The sequence below is a fragment of the Triturus cristatus genome, chromosome 4_2, assembly GCF_964204655.1.
Source record: "Triturus cristatus chromosome 4_2, aTriCri1.1, whole genome shotgun sequence".
NCBI classification, from domain to species: Eukaryota; Metazoa; Chordata; class Amphibia; order Caudata; family Salamandridae; genus Triturus; species Triturus cristatus.
This window is the reverse complement of record NC_140586.1, coordinates 940,078,348-940,087,469: the sequence shown is the minus strand read 5'-3', so window position 1 is coordinate 940,087,469 and position 9,122 is coordinate 940,078,348. Positions and strand designations below refer to the sequence as shown.

Below are 9,122 nucleotides of genomic sequence, written 5' to 3'. Positions count from 1 at the left end.
TCCAGACGGCGAAGAAGGAGAGACGGACCACGCAAATCTTCAGGCAAGGTGTTTTATTCGACCATCTTCTCTCAGCAAAAAATGACGCGTTTCGGGCTCAAGAGCGCTTGTTCACATGCGGAATGAGGTCACACTGAATGTTTTAAAAGCGCTGCAAAGTGTACACCCACTTCCTGGTCACCTGATAATAGACCGAGAAAACAGACTTCGTAGGTATTATGAAAAACATATGTATCGTATATATATATATATATATACATACAAAAACAACAGTTGATGGACAGAATGCAGAAAAATGTCATACATTCACCCCAGTACAGAGATCTGGGCCTAAATTCATCGTTTTTTTGCTCACCATGCCGTTCCAGTTTGAACCCAGCCATATGCAAATCAGTCTTGACCCTGTGCCTCATGGGAACAGTCCAGCACGAACTGCCAAGCCAGGTCCTCTCTGGACCGGAAACCAGCATCCTAGGACCGGTTTCGGGATTTCACCCCTCTTCAGCCAGGATAGCTTGATTCCAGTGGCATGGAGAGCACGGGACCAGTCACCTAATTACAAACAGAATTGCTTTCACTTAAACGAGGGCGAGACCTATTGCTTGTTTTTCTACTGGTGGTTGTATATGTAACTTGTTAATATGTAAAATTAATCATGAATACCTTATGTAACATACTTTGTTCTACTTGTACTGCGTGGTCCTAGCTATGGAGCAGAAACCCCAGGACCAGGTGGAAAGTAAGAAGGAAAGGCTCCAGGTTCCCAAGCATCAGAGTCATAAAGACCGCTGCAAGAAGGATCAGGACATGTTGGCCCCACATCGGAGCCCGGGGCGCCCCCGCCCATCACTGCTGCATTAATGCCACAAATCACACGGAGGAGCCGCGGGATTGATTCAAGCGCGAGACTCCGCGTGCCCCGCTAAACGGGGACTCGGGGAGGTGTCTTTACTCCGCGCAGGCGCAATGAGGATGACTCAATCTGTTGCGCAGGCGCAGTTAATGATCGCGTTCCTCCTTCGCATTTGGTTCATTGTCGAGCGTTTCCCGTGTGTGGAAGGAAAGGGTGTTTCCTGCCCAGGTTGTATCCTCGCTGGATTAGACTCTTTCCAGGCTACGGCCTCTGTACAAGGCTGTTCACAGTCCGTACTCAGTGCAACATCCTAACACTTTTTGATTACTTAGCGGCAAGACGTAGTGTCTTTTATCTGTGCATGCGCAACTATAAGGCGCGGTAAAGCGCATGCGCAGCTGTGAGACGTTTTGTTTTGTTTGTGCGGGATTGTGATTAGTGCAGTGGCCTGAGCGCGTGCTTCACTCCGGGGAATAACAGCGTCCGCGGCCCCTCAGTGCCGGACTCAGGTGGGCTGGGCCCGGGCGGTGCTCCCTGCGGGTCTGCCTCCTCCCCCCCAGGCCGTGCAGCCTCCCACTGACCAGTGCACAAGGAGAGGTAAGGCAAGTCATGGCCTGGAGGGTCAGTGCTGGATTATACAGGACACTTACAACATCCCAAGGGGCCCTGTGGAGGTGACTGCAGCACTGCACTGTGCGGAGTGTCACTGGTGCACTGCACCGTGCAGTGTGTGACTGGTGCACTGCACTGTGCAGAGTGTGACTGGTGCACTGCGCAGAGTGTGACTCTGACTGGTGCACTGCGCAGAGTGTGACTAGTGCACTGCACCGTGCAGAGTGTGACTGGTGCACTGTACTGTGCAGAGTGTGACTGATGCACTGCACTGTGCAGAGTGTGACTGGTGCACTGCGCCGTGCAGTGTGTGTGACTGGTGCACTGCACTGTATGTATGTATAAAATATTTATAGAGCGCACTGCAACCCTACGGGCATCCTGGCGCTAGCGACACAGTGAAGGGAATGAGGACAAGGGACTATGCTCTAGGGAAAAGCCAGGTCTTGAGCTGCTTACGGAACAATGTCAATTCCTGGACCTGTCTTAACTCTATGGGGAGATTGTTCCACAGACGAGCGGCCGCAGCGCTAAAGGCTCGTCCCCCCAAAGTGGATCTCTTCGTCTTAAGGATTTTGGCCAGCCTAGCTGCCGAAGAGCGCAGGCTACGCATGGGAACATACCAACTAAATAGATTTTGCATCGGCCCAGGGCCAAGGCCATGAAGAGCTGTAAAAACTATGCACAGAGATTTAAGCAGGATTCTCTGTTGCACGGGAAGCCAGTGAAGATCAGACAAAGCCTTAGTGCTAGAGGTTATGCGCGGTCTCAGAAGGGCAAGTTTTGCAGCAGCTGACTGAATACGTTGAAGTCGCTGGATCAAATATCCTGGGGACTCAAGCATCAAGGCGTTGCAGTAATCCAAACGGCTGAGAATAGTGCAGCGAACCACTGTTCCTCTAACATAGAGGGGTAGCAGTGGTAAAAGTCTACGTAGGCCCCTCATGATCATGTGGCAATTCGAGACCACTTTGTTGACATGCGACTCTAGACTCAGCTTCTCATTGAAACAGACCCCCAAATTGCGCACGGTTTTCACAGGAACCAAGGGTGTGTCCAAGGGAAGGGGCCAAAAATTAGCAGGCAAGGCTTGTGGCACTTTGCCTACTGAACAGTGTAGAATCTCAGTCTCGGCACTGTTAAACTGCAGTGCATTAGTTTTCAACCACAACGTCATTTCCAGCATACAGTTGTGGAAGGAAGTTAAAGAGTCCACCTGGTCACCTTCCAGAGAAATAATCAACTGCGTGTCATCAGCATAGTTGACTGCCATGATGTTGCTAGATTTGATAATTTTGACTAATGGTCGCATATATACGTTGAACAAAATCGGGCTGATTGAAGAGCCCTGAGGGACACCATGTTTATTAGGCAAGAAATCTGATTGATACGGAGGCAGAGATACTGCCTGCCGTCTGTCCGAAAGATAGGAGCAGAGCCACTTCAGAGCCAGATCAGTTACCCCCACCTCCTCAAGCCTATGCAGGAGGATGTTGTGGTTAACCGTATCGAATGCGGCGGATAAGTTTAGCAAAATCAAGATTGCGGAATGCCCCTTATCCGCACGCATCCGAAGGTCATCCAAGGCGGTAATCAGTGCAGTTTCGGTTCCGTGCCCCGGGCGGAAACCGAATTGATTCTCCTCCAGCTTACAATTGCTCTCCAGGAACCCCGAAAGCTCCTGGCTGACCAGGCGCTCAACTATCTTAACCGGGAAGGGCAGCAGGGAAATAGGACGATAATTCCCGTAACAAGCGGGGTCCAGCAAAGGTTTTTTCAAAAGAGGAGAGACCAATGCATCCTTCCAACAAGCCGGGACCACACCACAAATTAGTGACTGATTAATAATCTGATAAAGGTGCGGGAAAGTTTCCGACCCTAGTTCCTTCCAGAGTTTCTGCGGCATGGGGTCCAACGGAGAGCCAGAACAAACTTTCTTGGCCATGTTGGAAAACTCCTCCATGGAAGGGCAAGTCCAACGATCCAAGCAAGGCCCTGCCAAGGACTCTGGCTTTATCATAGGGTCTGCGCCACCGGGCGGATCGGCTCTCAGTAGGTCCGCTCCAGCCTTAGTACTAATCACAGGGTCAGGTTGCAGACCCTCTACGATTCCCTTTATTTTGTTATGAAAAAAGGCTGCCAGCCCATCGCAAAGATCCTGAGAAGGGGTGATCTTATTACCCAGGCACTCTGGGTTGATAAGGCCTCTTAGGATATTAAAGACACATTTAACACTGTTAGGGGCTTTAAGAATAAGGTCCGCAAAATACGAAGCCTTAGTAGCTACTATGGCTTGTTTGTACCTGACTAACAGTTCCCGCCAGGCAATCCTGTCACTGGTTAGATACTGACTGCGCCACTGCCTCTCAGCGTGTTTGCACTGAATCTCGAAGGCCCGGAGTTCCTCCGAGAACCATGGTGCGGAGGGAGATCCTCGTTTCCTGAGCCGTTTCAGAGGGGCAGACAGTTTAATGGTGTTAGCTATATAACTGCATAGCTCCCCATAATTAGCGTCGACCGACTTCCCTGGGTCCGGGAGGGGAGCCATGTCAAAAAGAGGTGCAGATTGAGCTATCCTCATAAGGGCTTTCCAGTCCCTAATCTGGACACTATTTTCCTTGATAGGGGGGGACCTATTTCTAGGGATTGAAAGCAATCGAAAGGTGATCAGATGGTGGTCAGACCAATCCACCGGTAAGATATTGTCTATAGTCACTACTTTTTCTCCCGCGAATATCAGATCTAGTACATGTCCTGCCGTATGGGTGGGCTCCAGCACTCGTTGTGATAGATTGAAATTAGCACATGACTGTAAAATATTGTTAAATGCTGTTTTCAGCATTGCATTAGGCCAGAGATTGAAATCTCCCAGAATCATCAGTCTATGATGAGTAAGTGCCAAATTGCTAATCACATCCAAGAATTGCTGTTGTGACTGTTCACTTACAGTCATCGGGGGTCTGTAACAAAGTATCCCAGTCACGACATGACCGGACCTGTCTTTTAAAGAAAAGCCCAGAGTTTCGAACTGCATAATCTCATCAATGTCCAGTTGCGAGAGATCCCATATTTCTTTGTAGATGATCCCAATTCCTCCACCCCTACCACTAGATCTAGGCTTGTGAAAAGCTTTAAAGCCAGAGGGGCATACAGCGCCCAGTTCTAAATCTAGACCAGGCGCCAGCCAGGTTTCCGTCATGAACAGTATGTCTGAATTGTGTTCATCGATTAACAATTGAATTTCTGTGGAGTGCCTAGGGAGAGACCTAACATTAAGGAGTCCACATTGCAATCCAACCTCAAGGGGTGAGGATACATTCCTCAGTGGGAGCTCTATCTCCGGCACTTCTAAATGCAAGCTGCCCCTATCAAGCTCATACAGCTCAGTCCGAGAGTAACAAAGCCGCGCGGTGGTCAGAGTCTCACCTGGCAAGGAAGTAGATGCGACATTATAGGTTGCGACCGGCGCGACCGAGGCGCGGACGGGCGCAGACGGGCTTGCCTTTGGCGCGCCGCCGGCGCGCCCCCTGCGCGGTCGCTCCAGAGCGACGTTAAGTAGGCGCCAACTGCAAAAAGACTAGAGTGCTGACCTCCTAGCGAGGCAACGCTAGTTCCGGTCGGACTGGGATATAAAAATTCCGATAAGAGCGTTACAATTTTATGTGCAAAATAGCAGAATAGCAAGCAGCAGCAAGATGTTTTGTTTAAAAATGTGCAAGGTCACAATTTTATGTGCAAAATCGCAGAGTAACAAGCAGCAAGATCCTGAGAAGGGGTGATCTTATTACCCAGGCACTCTGGGTTGATAAGGCCTCTTAGGATATTAAAGACACATTTAACACTGTTAGGGGCTTTAAGAATAAGGTCCGCAAAATACGACGCCTTAGTAGCTACTATGGCTTGTTTGTACCTGACTAACAGTTCCCGCCAGGCAATCCTGTCACTGGTTAGATACTGACTGCGCCACTGCCTCTCAGCGTGTTTGCACTGAATCTCGAAGGCCCGGAGTTCCTCCGAGAACCATGGTGCGGAGGGAGATCCTCGTTTCCTGAGCCGTTTCAGAGGGGCAGACAGTTTAATGGTGTTAGCTATATAACTGCATAGCTCCCCATAATTAGCGTCGACCGACTTCCCTGGGTCCGGGAGGGGAGCCATGTCAAAAAGAGGTGCAGATTGAGCTATCCTCATAAGGGCTTTCCAGTCCCTAATCTGGACACTATTTTCCTTGATAGGGGGGGACCTATTTCTAGGGATTGAAAGCAATCGAAAGGTGATCAGATGGTGGTCAGACCAATCCACCGGTAAGATATTGTCTATAGTCACTACTTTTTCTCCCGCGAATATCAGATCTAGTACATGTCCTGCCGTATGGGTGGGCTCCAGCACTCGTTGTGATAGATTGAAATTAGCACATGACTGTAAAATATTGTTAAATGCTGTTTTCAGCATTGCATTAGGCCAGAGATTGAAATCTCCCAGAATCATCAGTCTATGATGAGTAAGTGCCAAATTGCTAATCACATCCAAGAATTGCTGTTGTGACTGTTCACTTACAGTCATCGGGGGTCTGTAACAAAGTATCCCAGTCACGACATGACCGGACCTGTCTTTTAAAGAAAAGCCCAGAGTTTCGAACTGCATAATCTCATCAATGTCCAGTTGCGAGAGATCCCATATTTCTTTGTAGATGATCCCAATTCCTCCACCCCTACCACTAGATCTAGGCTTGTGAAAAGCTTTAAAGCCAGAGGGGCATACAGCGCCCAGTTCTAAATCTAGACCAGGCGCCAGCCAGGTTTCCGTCATGAACAGTATGTCTGAATTGTGTTCATCGATTAACAATTGAATTTCTGTGGAGTGCCTAGGGAGAGACCTAACATTAAGGAGTCCACATTGCAATCCAACCTCAAGGGGTGAGGATACATTCCTCAGTGGGAGCTCTATCTCCGGCACTTCTAAATGCAAGCTGCCCCTATCAAGCTCATACAGCTCAGTCCGAGAGTAACAAAGCCGCGCGGTGGTCAGAGTCTCACCTGGCAAGGAAGTAGATGCGACATTATAGGTTGCGACCGGCGCGACCGAGGCGCGGACGGGCGCAGACGGGCTTGCCTTTGGCGCGCCGCCGGCGCGCCCCCTGCGCGGTCGCTCCAGAGCGACGTTAAGTAGGCGCCAACTGCAAAAAGACTAGAGTGCTGACCTCCTAGCGAGGCAACGCTAGTTCCGGTCGGACTGGGATATAAAAATTCCGATAAGAGCGTTACAATTTTATGTGCAAAATAGCAGAATAGCAAGCAGCAGCAAGATGTTTTGTTTAAAAATGTGCAAGGTCACAATTTTATGTGCAAAATCGCAGAGTAACAAGCAGCAGCAGGATGTTTTATTTAAAAATGTGCAAGGTCACATATAAAAATACAATTCCTAAGTTCAGCGTTCTACACCCCAAGCGTCACTCCCTCCAAATGACTAGTTGTGCGCGGTCGCTCCAGAGCGACGTTAAGTAGGCGCCAACTGCAAAAAGACTAGAGTGCTAGTCCACTGGTCCACTGCACTGTGCAGAGTGTGACCGGTGCACTGTATCTTGCAAAGTGTGACTAGTGCACTGCACTACGTGTGACTGGTGCACTGCACTGTGCAGAGTGTGACTGATGCACTGCACTGTGCAGAGTGTGACTGGTGCACTGCACCGTGCGACTGGTGCACTGCACCGTGCAGAGTGTGACTGGTGCACTGTACTGTGCAGAGTGTGACTGATGCACTGCACGGTGCAGAGTGTGACGGATGCACTGCACTGTGCAGAGTGTGACTGGTGCACTGCGCTGTGCAGAGTGTGACTGGTGCACTGCACCGTGCAGAGTGCAACTGGTGCACTGCACCGTGCAGAGTGTAACTGGTGCACTGCGCCGTGCAGAGTGTGACTGGTGCACTGCATCGTGCAGAGTGATTAGTGCACTGTACCTTGCAGAGTGTGACTGGTGCGCTGCACTACGTGTGACTGGTGCACTGCACTGTGCAGTGTGTGACTGGTGCACTGCACTATGCAGTGTGACTGGTGCACTGCACTACATTTGACCATTTGACTGGTAAACTGCACTGTGCAGAGTGTAACTGGTGCACTGCACTGTGCAGAGTGTGACTGGTGCACTGAACTGTGCAGAGTGTGACTGGTGCACTGCCCTGAGCAGAATGTGACTGGTCCACTGCACTGTGCAGAGTGTGACCGGTGCACTGTATCTTGCAAAGTGTGACTAGTCTCACTGCACTACGTGTGACTGGTGCACTGCACTGTGCAGGGTGTGCCTGGTGCACTGCACTGTGCAGAGTGTGACTGGTGCACTGAACTGTGCAGAGTGTGACTGGAGCACTGCTCTGTGTAGAGTGTGACTGGTGCACTGTAACTTGCAGAGTGTGACTGATGCACTGCACTGTGCAGAGTGTGACTGGTGCACTGCACTGTGCAGAGTGTGACTGGTCTACTGCACTGTGCAGAGTGTGACTGGTGCACTGCACTACGTGTGACTGGTGCACTGCACTACGTGTGACTGGTGCACTGCACTGCAGACTGGCTGGTGCACTGTACTGTGCAACGTGTGACTGGTGCACTGCACCTTGCAGAGTGTGACTGGTGCGCCGTACCGTGCAACGTGTGACTGGTGCACTGCACCGTGCAGAGTGTGACTGGTGCACTGTGCCTTGCAGAGTGTGACTGGTGCACTGTACCGTGCAAAGTGCGACTGGTGCACTGTACCGTGCAGAGTGTGACTGGTGCACTGTGCCTTGCAGAGTGTGTCTGATGCACTGAACTGGGCAGAGTGTGACTGGTGCAATACACAGTGCAGAGTGTGACTGGTGCACTGTACCTTGCAGAGTATGACTGGTGCAGTGCACTTTTCAGTGTGACTGGTGCACTGCACTGTGCAGAGTGTGATTGGTGCACTGCACCATGCAGAGTGTGACGGCTACACTGTACCTTGCAGAGTCTAATCCCAGAGATCACTGATATATCCCTGTGCTCATGTAGTAAGGGTAGGCTTAGATAGATGTATTATTTCTCATGTTAGGGCTTTTTCATTGTATACAGTTTTGCTAGTAATGTAATGATTTTACTTAGTTGTATATGTTTTCTAATTGCAGCACTAATGCTTCATAATAGACAGCATTTGTTTTAGTAAATAATGTAAACTTCCTCTTGTCTTTCTTTTTTTTATTATGAACATGCATCAGTGAGACACACGAAGGTGCTGATCTGTTTCCACTGTACCCATGGGAACTAGAGGGTCATGTTCTGGTTTGTCAAATCACTTGTTACTCTGGAAAGGTTAGGAGTTCATGTGAGGCATTGTGAGTTAGTCGGTTATTTGGAGTCTACAGGTACTGATGTGGTAGCGAGATTCAATCCCTGCATACTGACGTCTTGTACTTCCTAAACACAATTCTGGTTCCAAACAGAGTCCCTGCGATAGATATAGACTGGAGTACTAATGAAGATTAAAATACATGGTTTGTTTGTTCAACTAAAGATCTTTGCACTGTCTGAACACCTGTCTGATCAGCCTATAATACAGCTGTCTGACCAGCATATAATCCACTAGTAACTTGAGTAGCTAATTCCAAGGAGAAATCATCATCCTGTACAGATTAAATAGCAACGCTCCCAGAA

The 9,122-nt window shown here is 49.5% G+C and overlaps 1 protein-coding gene across 1 annotated transcript in view; it reads left to right on the top strand.

Moving 5' to 3' along the window:
- Nucleotides 1–1,248: 1,248 nt before the first annotated feature.
- The window catches only part of LOC146838995 (uncharacterized), a 101,942-nt gene continuing 94,068 nt past the window's right edge, over nt 1,249–9,122 (top strand). Inside the window, exon 1 of the mRNA XM_085599997.1 lies at nt 1,249–1,450. The gene's annotated coding sequence lies outside the window, so the exon portion shown is untranslated. The remainder of the gene's footprint in view (nt 1,451–9,122) is intronic.